We start from the raw sequence: 15235 nt of genomic DNA, 5'->3' as shown, positions 1-15235 counted from the left end.
CCCTAGGCTACCTGAACATTTTCTCAACTTCAAACTTCCTAAAGCTTTAATTTTTTAATATATATGTATAATTTGCACTTAATGATAACTGACAGGCTTTACAGAATTAAGTACAATACTTTCCCTCAAATAAGAATATGGTAAGAGCATACACAAGAAGGAAAACTGCTATGCTAGTCGGAGGCTATACAAAATACACCTATAAATCAAAATATAATAATGAAAACACTTCTTTGTCAAACACTCCCAGTTAAGAAACGGAAACATTATCAACCTCTCTTTCATCATTTTATTACTGTTTCTTCGCAAGCTTCTGGAATAGGAGAAATATGATATTTTCTGTGTAGACAAGGTTATATAAAAATGACAGCCACATTACTGGCATTTAAGCTCTCAGACTTTTTTGATTTTGTTATTATTAATTTCATCTTCAAGCATTTTGCATGCTATTGATGTTAATAGTTAGTGCAACTTGAATAATACATAATGAGACGTGTAATAATAATAATAAGGAAAATTAAACAATGGAAACTCCAGGTACGAATATCAACAATGTAGGAAAAGATAGAGTGCTACTTACCATAAAGAAGACGCAGCAAGTTGCAGACAGGCACAATTAAAAAATACACTCACATGTAGCTTTTGGCCACAGCCTTCATCAATAAACATAAACATACACACACACACACACACACACACACACACACACACACACGAGATGCTAGAGTTGGCAGTCATGTGTCTGTCTGCAACTTGATATGTCTCCTTTACGGTAAGTAGCAATCTATCTTTTCCTACATCTTTAACAAAGAAAATGGTTAGATCTGGTGGATTTGTGTACATACATAAATGAGTTTAAGTTAAAATTTTAAATCATCTTTTGCACAATCAAAAAATTCCTCTATGGGATAGAAAGTGGCTTTTAATGAGGCACTATGTGCTTCTGGTGGCAGTGCATTAACAGTTTTACTCCAAGATATTTAAAGTTATTGTGAGTTTTCCTTAGTCTTGTAAAGGGCTGGTCAATCTTTTCTTTGTGACATGTATTGTGACAATGAAATGATTGCCTTAATTTATAGCTCTCTCTGTTTTCTTCTGTGTAGACTAGGCAACTAAGTAGAAACACTGATGGGACTTTTATGACACCTCGAAAAGCACCCTACAAGATACATTGTTTTTGAAAATACCTGCTACAATTTGATAGCCTCTTTCTGCCACACAAAAACTCTTTTTACCCCCGTGGAGCTGCAGTATGTTATGTGGCCATGAAAACAATGCATAGGAGCTGAGCATCATGTTTTCACTCACACATGCTCTATGTTTATATAACAGGTGTATTACTCTTGATAACTAAGTGCATAAAGAATTTGTGTGTAGGTTTCAGGTTAATTCAGAAGGAAACACTGTACACTGAGAAGTTTAACAGCTGTACAGTCACTGTCGGTACTGCATGATCTGAAAATTTCATTTTCAGTTTTATTCTGGTTACAGTTAATTCGTTGTCTTTAAACCAGATACTAGAATGGTTGGCTCAGCTTTGCTCCTTTAGGTCCTCTATGTCACTTGCAGTTGCAATGAAACTGGTATCAACAACATACAGAACAGATTTCCACAGCATGATACTAGGCAGGTCTTTAATATAAATTATAAATAGTAAAGCTCAGCTCCCTGTAGGCGTGAAGATAGAGTTGCTCAGAAAACGGAGAAGGACATCGTCTGATGAAGAATCCACAGCAAACTTTCTCATTTGGGACATGAATGCATGCATTAGTCATTTTGCCTTGCCGTTTGGTTGAGGGAGCCATGACACGATGAATGCCATGACAGGAACAAAACATCTGAAAGGTGTGAGAAACGAACTGGGACCCATTATCAGAAACTACAGCACAGGGCAACCCCTAAATATAAAAAAAAACATCAAAATCGTAAGAATTGTGACCTCCGCCAATGTAGAAACAAACATGAGAATGTAAGGAAACCAGGAAAATGCATCCACAACCGTGAGCCAACAGGAATTCAAGAAGAGACTTTCATTGTTTACAGGAATGTGTTCCCAAGGCTGGCAGGGAGTGGGACAGGGGGACAGGGATGCCCTGGGAGCTGCCTGTTGTTGGGTACATTGCTCACAAGCCACGACAAAATGAACAATTTTGCCACCAATCCTTGGCCAAAAAACCTGTCTCCTAGCTAATAGTTTAGTGCACAGAACTCCCCAATGGCCCTAGTGGAGAAGGCGTAGAACCTCGCCCATAACGCAGTGGGAATGACTACTCTGCGAGAGAGGTCTTTTGTCCAGAATGGGACTAGGTCTTTTGTCAACAACAGCAAAACACCACCCAAAACAGGGGATATGAAGTCCAATCTGGTGATTTATCTGCCCAGCCCTGTTGAAGAAACTGAACCACCTGGTGTAGAATCGGGCAACAGTTACCGTGCATGAGCTGGTAATTGGGAAACTCTCGACTGTGGCCTGCATTTTCAAAATCAAGATGGAAGCAAAGCAATTCTTCGCAATCAAAATTGGGAACAGAGTCCACAGCAAGGCGGGACAAGGCATTCACATTGGTATGTTTACAAGTAGGTTGAAAATGGATTTAGTAATTGTAGTGAGACAAGAACAGCACTCAGAACTGTAGATGGTGTGCTGCCTTAAAAGGAAAGGAAATGCGAAGGTTAAACAAGGAAATGAAGGGTTTATGGTCAGTAATAAGGTGTAACTTTAAACTATAGAGGGGAAAAAAAACATGAAATTTCCGGAGAGCATAGACTATGACAAGAGCCTCTTTTTCCATGAGAGTAACACTGCTGAGCTGGATTGATAAGCAAAAACTATGTGCTGGTCCGGAGAGAACACAGCTAAACAATGTGCCATGAGGAGTTTGGATTTCAACATTTGAAAAGAACATTTGCAATCTGGGCTCCAGCAAAAAGGCACAATGTTGCATAACAGCGTATACAACAGGTGGCTCAATGTGGCCGCCCCCTGCATGAATTTACGGTATTAGGCTATCGAGGAAGGCCTTAAGCTCCTTTGTGGACAAGCGAGGCATAGACATAATGGGAGATGTGGTCTGGAAGAGGGCAAACCACATCTCATTAGACCTCGAACCCAAATACACAACAGAAGGTTGAAAAACACGAGATTTTGCAAGATTACACCATTGGTCTACAGATTGTAAGACAGAAAACAAAGCGCACAATTTTTTTCAAGTGATTAGCTGTGGAGGAGCCCAGACAACAATATAATCCACATAATTAATGCAACCTGGGACAGGCATAGTCAATTGTTCTAAAAATAATTGGAAAATAGCAGGGGTGCTGGTGACACCAAACGGAAGGCACAAATATTGATAGAGACCAAAACGAGTATTATAACCATAATTCACAAAGATTCTTTGTCCACAGGAACCTGGAGATATGCTTCAGACAAATCAATTTTAGAAAAGTACTGGCAACCCGATATTTTCGTCAATAGTTCCTTCTGGTGAGGGAGAGGATAAGTATCCGCAATCGACATGTTTTGACAGTAGTACTGAAGTCACCACATAGGCGAAGTTTCCCTGATGGCTTCTGAACTACAACCAGCAGAGATTACCATTCACTATCCATAACAAGTTGCACCACCCATAGAGATTGAAGACTGTCCAATTCTGCTTTCACTTGAGCTTTCATGGTGACAGGAACAGGACATGCACAACAAAAATGAGTCCAAACCATGGATTTCAAAGAAATTTGAGCAGAAAAGTTTGTAGCAAACCCTATAACTTCCAAAAACAAGCCCTAAAACTCTTCACACAATGTTTGCAACTGAGAATACAGTACCTAACTGGACACAAGGTGAACTGTGTCAGTGACAGAAAATCCAAATGCCTGAAATGAGTCCATCCCAAACAAGTTCTGAATGCCGGCACCGCAACCACCAAAAATGCAATGGAACGAATGCTGACTTGTAAGAGGTAGGTGCCATAAATTGTCCCAACAGCGCAATGTTCTGTTTGTTATAACTGACCAGCTTCCGTGTGACTGGTGTCAATGGAAGTGAGCCAAAATTCGCAAAATTTTGATAATTCAATGACATCGCTGCAGCACCTGTGTCAACCTGTAGCCAGAGCACTTGGCAAAAAACACTTAACTCAATAAACAACTTGGAAGAAGTCAGAAGTATTAAGAGTCAAACAGTGAAGGTCTTTGTCCAAACCCTGAGCAGCCTTTGGCGAAAGACACACAGAGGCGATGTGGTGTTTCTTCTGGCAAGCATCATAAACAGCCCAGCCGCCACTCCTGCTTCCTTATGAAAGCTATCTGTCATCATAGTGGGCCCATCTTGTGACATTAATGCCACAACACCCCACACTTCAATTTGATCACCCACTGCTCGAGAAACTTCAAAAGATTGTGCTATTTGAAAAACTTCCACCAAAAGGAGGTTTTCAATAGAACAAAATCTTCTTGTGCACTTCATTGTCTGGAGCTAAATAGATAATTGTGGTGTGCACCATAGAGTCTGCACAACCAGTAATGAACTGACACTTATGGATAAGACCATGAAGTTTGGCTGCCCAGACCATCTATGACTGATTTGGTTTCTTGTGGCATCAGTAGAATTCAACTCACGTCACTATGACGTGTTCATTTGCGATTGTAGTTGGACAGGAAACTGCTCATGTGATTTAAAAAAAAATTGCCGGTTCTTGCACAGGGACAAGCTTTAGGTGGAACCCTTGAGACGAAGAAGGCAGAGCACAAATTCAAGTCTGTCATGCTGAAAACCAAAAAATTCTGTCTTAGTCTCTTTTCATAAGATTACAAACCTCAGATGAATCATCATAAGGAGGAAAAGTGGGTGGACGGATCGGTGGAATGGTACCTGTCTGTCAATGGAAACCGACAAAGTGGTCATTGCCAAAGTAAGCTGCTCAATTACGGCCGGTAGTACGGTGTCCATAAGCGACGAACTTGACGAAACCGCACTTGAGAGACAGCACACATGGAAATCATTCCAAACATGTTGCCAGTCATGTAGTAACCAAGCAATACACAAAACCAATCCAAGTAACAAATAAGGCTTTATTCATAAACATCTGTACAATAACAGAAATCAGCCTCTCATGGCTCTCCACATAACAAGAAACAGAACAACTGATGTGAATGGTACAACTGGAAGAACATAAAAGAGTGCTTCAAGCATATATATGCAACCATACCAGTATTTATCAGAGTTCCACTGCAGGTGAAATATTGGCAAATTTGCTGGTACAAGCAATTTCTACTATTTTCGAAAGTATTGGTACAAGAGAAATATAGGATAGTAGTTATCAACACAACTTTATGAACATTCCAATTCAGCATTTCATCATGTATCTGCTTCATCTCCAAAGCAAGATAACAAATCACTCAGAAAGATGTATACGTATTATAAATAGCACCAGATCATTAAAATCAACAGTGAAGACACATTGCCAGAATTTGAAAGCAGCCTTTTCTTAGTGCAGGAAATCATAGTCTTAGTATTTCAGTGGAAATTGCTGAGAATCTCTACCACAAAATTCCTATAAAGGAGACTTTCAACAAAGACTTTTGGCAAGATTGTGGCCAAGCGACAAGTGCAATTATACTACTCATTAAAACATAAGTTTTGATGATATTTTTTATTGTATCTGTGTTCTTTTTTTACATGTTTCACATTTTTAAGAGCTTTTGCAGTATATTTTGTGGTTATTGCCCTGAAGGTTTGCCTGTATAGTGTTTTTCCAATAGTTTTATTTAAGTTTACATACTGAACTAAACACTTACAATGAACTGCACACATCTGCATGTATATCTATACATACCTTTTGCTGTGAGGAGCTGCACTTGTGTCTTTTTTTGTTGTTGCTCGAATGGAGAATTGGCATTTCTGCATAACACTTACGAAATATGTCATGTTTGAATTTCCGTAATGTGTGACTTCTGTCTAACATTTTTGTTTATATAACAGAGCTCATGCCAATAACAAAGGCAACACATTGTCAGATGTTACATTATTTTTATAGTGAAGTAAACATAATAAATCTCATTCTATTCCTTTAGTTTTGCAGTTTTTTTTTTTTTTTTTTTTTAGATGTTTGTTTGACCATGAGTGGAAACTGTGGGAGTTGTCATAGGAAAGTAAGTAGTGGGATGCACTGTGGGAGCAGCAAGTGGCTTCACTTGGGGAATGTAGTGGGGAGAACTATGGGAACATCACTGAGGTCATCTCCTGGAACTGTAAAATATGCAACAATAATAGTGTGATAGAGGAGCAGGAAAGTAAATTCTGTGCTCTTCAGCCACATTTGGATCAAGATCAGACTTAGTGAGGACAAAAGAAATAAGTGGTGCGGAGGGCAGCGGGGGAGGGGGGGGGGGGAAGATTGGGAACTGGCAGTTGGTAGGTAGGCTAGCAGGAGGATGTAATCAAGTTCCAGCAGCCAGAGATGAGGGGAGGGCAAAAGTCTAAGATGGTGTAGAAGAAGGGAATGTTTGTGGTGAATGTGCAGCAGACACTATGCGTATATAGGAAGGCTAGGAAGAGCACAAATGTTAGGAAGAGTGAGTACTGCTGCTGGCAGCAGTCTTGAATGAGATGTAGGCCTATAATTACAGGAGAAGTTAGGAGAACGGTATCAGCTAACCAGCATTTTCAAGCCATGTGATGGGCTAGTTGGTTCTAGGTTAAGGTTTAGGGCCTTTGTGTATGGATTTTACAGAGGAGGATCAGGTAGTGATAATGGATGGGGCAGGGAACAGCTCTGGGTAGGGACAGGGCATACAACATTGGTGGTGACCTGAGTAAGATAATTTCCCTAACTGGTGGCATCAATGTGGGCATGGCTGGTCTGTTCCAGTGGTACAATCGGCCTTGTCTTGGCACTGGTGTTTGGCAAGTCACTACAAAGGAGGAGGTGGCGTTGACAATTGTTGATCGGGTGCACACTAAATTGGTATCACTGGGGACTATTGGGAGGTGGGGCTACACAAAATATGGTCTGTACCTCAACAGGACCGGGAAAGGATGGAGTTGATTAGTGAGAGTATTGCAGGTGGGTGTGGGACCACACACGGTCAAACACCTATTGTAACAGGTAGAATGGCTAGGGCTCTTTTAGGATAAACCACAACAATAGGTTCCGCTCTTCTGTAACTATCTCTACCACTTTAGGGATTTTTTTCACGGTGTGTCCGGAAGATAGATTGTTCCACTTCAGTGTGCACAAACACCACAGAAATTTGTTAGGAAGTATCTATTATTCACCAAAATATGTAGTTCATTACAAATAACATACACCGGCTTGGAGCTGAATTACAATGTTTGACCAGTGTGGTGGAATGCATTACAGAGCACTGGGGTAGAGATAGTGAATTGCAGCATATAGTGTTGTCATCACATGAACATGCTAGTTGTTGCTGTAGAACTACATTAAATGTAAGGAGATCATGTATTTATACCAGAGTTGGCACATATTTTAAAGCTACAGATGATCTGATTGCAATTGGTATGGATAAACATTTTGATTGGCAGCCGTTGAACTAACAAAGCTAGACACCTATAAGTAGTAAATTATTCTGTGTGTGTGTTCCACTCACCTAGTGGTGATGTGGGCGTTTTCCTAAACAAATTAACCAACGTTCTGGAAAGAGTCTCACCCCCAAAACAAATGTAATAATATGTGGAGAATAGTATATTAAAACAGGTACTGAGGATGAAACCAGTAATGAAAAAATGCGTTCATTAATGTTGACACCAATCAAGTATATATACACCATGTAAACTGACTCATTTCACATCATTTCAATAAGAGAATCGTTCAAATGATCTATGAAACATGTAACTGCATTTCCCACAACACAGCTAGACGTCTGGAAAACAGTAAAGAAATTAAAAAACAAGAAGTTAGCTGGTTTAGATGAGAGTAATGTCTCTGTTCTGAAGAGGTGTATGATCGCATACAAATCTGATTAACAAAGATAATAAATGAGTCCTTCAATTCAGGTATTTTTCCAGAGTTCCTAAAGCATGCACAAGTTATCCTTTAGTAAAAAGAAAGACAATGCAGAAAGTACTGAAAACTACTGGCCAGTTTCACTACTGTCTTGTTTTCCAAAAATCATTTACTCTATTCTGAAGGATCGACTAATTAGTTACCTGATATTTAACAAAGCACAGTTTGGTTTCTGAAGTGGAAAAAGTACAATATCGACTGTTACCGAGTTCACAAAAGTGATACTTGAAGCTTTTGACAAGGATGACTTGTTTCAGGCATGTTCTTAGACTTGTCCAACTCTTTTCATATGTTTGACTATTAAATATTGCTAAACAAACTAGAAGCACTGACTATGAGGAATACAGCGAACAAATGGTTCCTGTCTTAACTGATACAAAGGGTGCAAAAGGTAGAGATAGTCCGCCCATCTGCTGATAATTTTTTTGTAAAACAACTGTCAAACAAGAAATACACACACACATATTGTACTTCTGTCTGCATGACATGTTTATGCAGTTCTGTATATACACACTGTAATTCATTTATGTATTCTTTTAGCTTTTGCAGGACCACATGGAAATGGCTTAAAGTCCGAAATTGCAATTGGAAAATGAATAATTTCTACAGTCAATGGTGAATAGGATGTCCTTTAAAAAATAAACATAGGTGTTCCTCAGGGTAGCGTATTGGCTCCAGTTCTATTTTTAATCTATATCAATGTTTACCAGGTAGTATCAGACACGGAGAAAATGTTCTCTTTCCTGATGAAAGCAACGTCATGGTCACTGATAAAATGCCAGAGCTCCTAGTATAGAAAGCAAAACAGATGTTTATGGTTTGGCAGCACATAATAAATTGGCACTGAACATAAAGGAGATGTACAGAGTGCATATCAGTAGAAAGACGGAAAACAACTTGTCACGTTAACCATAGATGATGAATCTACAGATTGTGTAACAAGCACAAAAGTTTTAGGGATGAATATTGAGTATCAATTAATGTGGAATGAGGACACAAAGACACTGACAAAAAGAATGTCATCGGCATTTTACATGTTCTTAGGGTATTATCATCAATTTGTAGCAGCCAACTGTCTTGTCATGATATACTACTCCTATGTACAATCAATTCTTAGCTATGAGAGTCTTTTCTGGTGATCAAAGGCATGAAACATTGTCACCGTTTTTAAACTGCAGGAAAGGGCCATAAGAATAATAATTATAAGCAGTAGACAGGCTCTTTGTAAAGAGCTATTTAGAAAACTGGGCATCCTCACTGCACCACATGAGTACATACAACAATCTGTGATGCCTATCAGGGCAGTGTTCCAATTTTAGTTCTACTCATAATTATGGAACAAGAGTCAGTATGAACTTACATTTACCACAGACTAAGAAAAAAGAAACAAAGCACAAAACAGTATTATACATCAGGGAATGAAACTGTATAATAAATTGCCCAAAAAATGAAAAACAAAAACATTACTTAAGTACATTTGTTCAAAAAGGTAGCTAAAGCCTTCTTCATAACTAATGCAGAGTACACAAGTAAAGATTACTTGGAGGACTCAGTAGTGGGTAATAACAGAAGGGGTTAACTAAAACAACCTGTCACATTTTTATCATGATCATGGTTTACTGCATTTCCAAAGAAGTCATATTTCAGCATCTAGTAAAGTGCATCGTAGTAATATCTTTGACAAAGGGAAGGACAGGAAGGAGACATGGAGTATACTTTAATGTCAGTGGCCCAGAAATAGATTGTCCGAACAGGCTAGTGTTATGCAAAGGGCATAGCACTACCTTCATGGTCCAGAAGTCATCAGTGGGTACCCTTAGTGTGTGCAGCAATGAAGAGCAAAACTCTGTATTTTTTATTATTAATGTTGTAAGTAAGATCTTGTAAATGGTGACACTTTAGGGTTAAAGCAGAAGTGCTGAGTTGTCGATATGCACCAACAAAGGAAAGAAAACTTGCATGATTTCGGAGTTATCCTTTGATGAGCTAGAGTAAAACACACACACACACACACACACACACACTCTCTCTCTCTCTCTCTCTCTCTCTCTCTCTCTCTCTCTCACCTATGCCCCTACATGATGTTGTCTAGACTAGCAGTGACAATGCTAGTTTTTGACAACAGGATAGAGGAAGGGGAAACTCCTGGGTGAATGGTGTGGAAACAATGGGTTACCTGAGATTGAGTACAAGGCGATCACGGAAGTAAGGATGTGATGTGAGGATAACTCCCATTTGCGTAGTTCAGAGAAGCTGTTGGTGGAGGGAAGGATCCAGATGGCTCAGATTGTGAAGCAGAAATTGAAACGGAGCAGGTGGTGCTTAGTGCTCAGTAGCATGTTGTGCCACCTGGTGGTCAACTTTGTTCTTGACAACAGTTTGGTGGTGCCCATTTATCCTGCAGGATAGCACGCTGGTGGTCATACCAACATAAAAGCCTGTTCACTGTTTGCAGCAGAGTTGTTATTGACAGGACTGCTTTACCAGGTGGCCGGCTTCTGATGGGGTAGGATAAGCTTCTGATTATTAGATAGCAAGAACATTCTCAGACTGGGGAACAACAAGGAAAGAAACTGACCACACCCTAAAAAGGGAACCTTTCTGATTTCCAGCTTTTGTGATTTAGGAAACATAAATCTGGATAGCTGGACAGGTATTTGAGCCTTAGTCTTCCAGAACGCGAGTCCATTGTCTTAATCACTAAACCATTCCAATGTAAATTCAGCTGGATGTTACAGATGTGTGTTGAGATTCTCTCTCTTCATGTTATATATTAGTGATCTAGCAAGTAATATCGATAGCATCCTTAGACTTTTTGCAGATCATGCAGTTGCCTACAATGAATTACGACCTGAAAAAAAAATGCACGCAAATAATCAGTCAGATCTTGGTACGATACAAAGTGATGCAAATATTATCTACTTGTTTTAAAATGCTCAGAAATGTGCAACTGCAAACTGCAAAAGCTGCAGAAATGCAACAGCAAATGATTAAAATACCAGTTCCGAGCAGACAGTGGTAAATAGTGGACGTGCTGTCGCAGTGTGTCAATCTCTTCGTGTCACAAATGGCACAGAGCAACAGCTCTGAATCAAATGTTCAAGACATTCTCTAGAATATTTTGAAGAAAAAAAAAGTATTTTCCAAGGACAATGACATCATCAGAAATAGCTAAACTTAAAACTTCTTGCAATCTAAGAGTTGGAGTGTGAAATGTTGGATCTGGAAACCTGGAGACAACAGTGACAATATGTGTGTGTGTGTGTGTGTGTGTGTGTGTGTGTGTGTGTGTGAGAGAGAGAGAGAGAGAGAGAGAGAGAGAGAGAGAGGTGGGGGGGGGGGGAGAATGATTCTGTCTGATAGCTTAATCTGCATTTAAATGTCATTTGATGCCTCGCATATGTGGTGAGTAGTGATCTATCTTTATCCACTGTTGTTATTCCATCCCAGATTTTCTACTGTTTGACTATGACAATCCTTTCACTAAGCTGTTCATAGTAGTTCACCCAAATTCCTATTTTCTAGTTCATTATTACACCAATGCCTACCTTACCTCAACCAAATTTTCTGTCAAACAGAATAGAATAGAATAGGCATTTATTATCTCCAAGTCGTTGACTTTATTTATTTGCTTACACATCATGTTCCGTAGGACCAAATTGAGGAGCAAATCTCCAAGGTCATGGAACATGACAGTACATGAAATTACAACATAAAAGTAATATGAGATGAAAATAAAATGTTTATGAACCCAAAAAAAGTCATGCCATAAGTAAAAAACACCTTAATTTTTCAAGGAACTCCTCAACAGAATAGAAGGAGTGACCTATGAGGAAACTCTTCAGTTTCAATTTGAAAGTGCGTGGATTACTGCTAAGATTTTTGAATTCTTGTGGTAGCTTATTGAAAATGGATGCAGCAGTATACTGCACACCATTCTGCACAAGAGTTAAGGCAGTGTGATCCGAATGTAGGTTGGATTTCTGCTGAGTATTAACAGAGTTAAAGCTGCTTATTCTTTGGAATAAGTTGATATGTTAACAAGAAATGACACTAAAAAAATATATATGTTGAGAGGCCAATTTCAAAAGACCCATGTTAGTGAACAATGGTCAACAAAAGGTTCGCGAACTTCCACCACTTATTGCCTGAGCCACCCATTTCTGAGCCGAAAATATCCTTTTAGAATGGGAAGAGTTACCCCAAAATATAATACCATAAAACCTAAGTGAATGAAAATAAGCACAGTAGACTAATTTTTGTGTCAAATGATCATTTACATCAGATACCATTCAAATAGTAAAAATGGTAGCATTAAGTCTTTGAAAAACATCCTGGACATGGGTTTTTTACAAGAATTTACTATCTATCTGAACACCAAGAAATCTGAACTGTTCAGTTTCACTAATTATATGCCCATTCTGTGAAATTAAAACTTTGGGTTTTGTTGAACTGTGTGTTAGAAACTGTAAAAACTGAGTCTTACTGTGATTCAGCATTAGTTTATTTTATACAAACCATGAACTTATGTCATGAACTGCACTACTTGAATCCGAGCCAATGTCACACACAACATCCTTTACTACCAAGCTAATGTCATCAGCAAACAAAACTATTTTAGAGTTACCCTTATACTAGAGGGCATATCATTTATATAAATAAGGAACAGGTGTGGCCCCAACACTGATCCCTAGGGTACCCCCATTTGACCATACCCACTCAGACCCCGTATCACAGCCATTCTCAACACTGTGAATAATGACCTTTTGCCTCTGTTGTTAAAGTAAGAGGTGAACTCCACTTATTCCGTAAGTGGTCCAACTTCTGGAGCAATATTTTGCGTTCAACACAATCAAACACCTTAGTTAAATCAAAAAACATGTCTAGCATTCGAAACGTTTTATTTAACCCATCCAGTACCTCACAGAGAAAAGAGACTATAGCAGTTGGTAAATGACTTCTAAAGACGAACTGCACATATGATAGCAGATCGTGTGATATGAAATGATCAATTATCCTTACAAACACAGCCTTTTCAATAACTTAGAAATATGTCTAAAATTGTCTTGATTATCCCTTTCTCCCTTTTTATGAAGCAACTTTACTATTGAGTACTTTAATCTTTCAGGAAAATGATCATTCCTAAAGGAAAAATTACAAATGTAGCTAAATACAGGGCTAACACGTGCAGCACAGTACTTTAATATTCAGCTAGGCACTCCATCATATCCATGAGAGTCCTTAGTCTCCATTGATTTAATTATTGACTCAACTCCCCCTTGTCTGTATCACAAAGGAGTATTTCAGACATCAATCTCGGAAAGGCATTTCCCAAAAGTAATAAGATTCCCTGTAGAAACTAAATTTTTATTTAATTCACCAGCATTGCTCAGAAAATGATTGTTAAATACTGTACATATATCTGATTTATCAGCAACAGAAATATTTCTAGTACGAACTGGCTTTATATCATTGACCTTGTGCTGCTGAAAAGACACTTCTTTCACAACAGACCATATGGTTTTAATTTTATCCTATAAATTAGCTATTCTATTTGTGTAGCACATACTCTTTGCCTCCTAATAACATTTTTAAGAATCTTACAATTCTGTTTGTAATGGGCTACTGTAGCTTGATTGTGACTGCTTCTAACATTCTGATGTAATTCCAACTTTGTTCTACATGATATCCTTATCGCACCAGTCAGCCATCCAGGCTGCCTTTTACTGCTACTACCCCATTTAGATCATTTTAATGGAAAGCATCTCTCAAAGACCATGAGAAATTTTTTTAAGGAAAGCATTATATTTGTCATCTATGTAATGGGCACTATAAACATCCTGCCACTCTCGCTACTTGACGAAGTTTAAAAAAACACACTATTGCCGTTGGATTAACTTTCCAACATAGTTTATAATTAAATGACATTTGTTTGAATACAAAAGCCTTTTAGTGTTAAAATTTGTGCATCATGGTCTGAAAGGCCATTCACCTTTTTATTAACAGAACGCCCATCTAGTAATGAAGAACAAACAAAGATATTGTCTATGGTTATGCTACGTTTCCCCTGCACCCTAGTTGGACAAAACAGTCTGCATCAGACCATATGAATTTAGGAGATCTACCAACATCCTTTTTTTCTTGCACAATCATATACAAAATTAATAATGAAGTCACCACATACAGCTAATTTCTGGTACTTCCCAAAAAATGAAATCAAGAACCCTCTCTACCTAGAGCAGAAATGCTCTGAAGTCAGAGTTAGGGGACCTATAAACAATAAAAGACAGAAGTTCAGATTCACTAAATTCAACTGCCCCTGTACAACATTCAAATATGTGTGCAGTGCCGTGATGTGTCTATGGCCTCAAAAGGAATACTGTTTTTACATATATTGCCACTTCTCCAATCCGCAAGGATCTCCTTGAAAAACAGCCAGCTAATCTGTATCCTGGTAAAGGAAGCCTCTGAATTGTCAAGTTATTCAAGAGGTGCTCCTATATACCAATAATTTCAGAGTCAACCTCTATAAGCAGTTCACTAACTTCATCCCTAATCATTTTATATTTTGATGAAACATGCTAATTCCTTCTCTACTTGGAAACATGATGTCCTCTTAAGGTGATTCCTTAGCTAGAGGGACTTCCTATGCCTATCAGCTGACTTCAGTCTACAAAAGGTGCAGTTCTAACACCAACTACTACAGGAATGTTTCCACGAGTGATACCACCACCACCCACTACACTGTCACCTATAAGCTTTGCCAGCCTCCCCTTCCCATACCTATTGAGGTGAAGGCAATGTCTAGTGAAACCCACTCTACTGATAGACTAAACTGGCACCACTGCAATGTGACCCATGCCAGGGTGTAAACGTGGACAAGGAAAAAAATTTCACGGATTTTTCCTGGATTTCCAGGGTGAAAATACAATTTTTCCATGTTAAGTGACAGTATACTTTTCCTTGGCACTGTAAAACTTATTAATCATTTGAATGTTTATGGCTTTATACACTGACGCAGAATTTCCCGTGACTTTAGAAAACGAAACTCGGGGGGAAAAAACACGTTTTGGAAAGATCTTTGAAGCGCAGCAACATGTACGCTGCATATTTTTGTGTTACGAAGATATAAATTTGAATTGCACCAAACACCGAATGTTACTTTCCGAAGCATTGAAATTGAGATTGCGACACACTTTTGTAAGCCAGTCATA

General features: G+C 38.7%; 1 protein-coding gene across 4 annotated transcripts in view; it reads right to left on the bottom strand.

Annotated features, from left to right (window-relative positions):
* Positions 1–15235, bottom strand: part of LOC126260517 (protein abrupt-like) — a 267219-nt gene that overhangs the window by 181060 nt on the left and 70924 nt on the right. The gene's annotated exons all lie outside the window — the stretch shown is intronic.

The sequence above is a fragment of the Schistocerca nitens genome, chromosome 1 (genome assembly GCF_023898315.1).
Source record: "Schistocerca nitens isolate TAMUIC-IGC-003100 chromosome 1, iqSchNite1.1, whole genome shotgun sequence".
Taxonomy (NCBI): Eukaryota; Metazoa; Arthropoda; class Insecta; order Orthoptera; family Acrididae; genus Schistocerca; species Schistocerca nitens.
The sequence above is the reverse complement of the archived record's forward strand: the minus strand, read 5'-3'. Positions and strand labels throughout refer to the sequence as shown.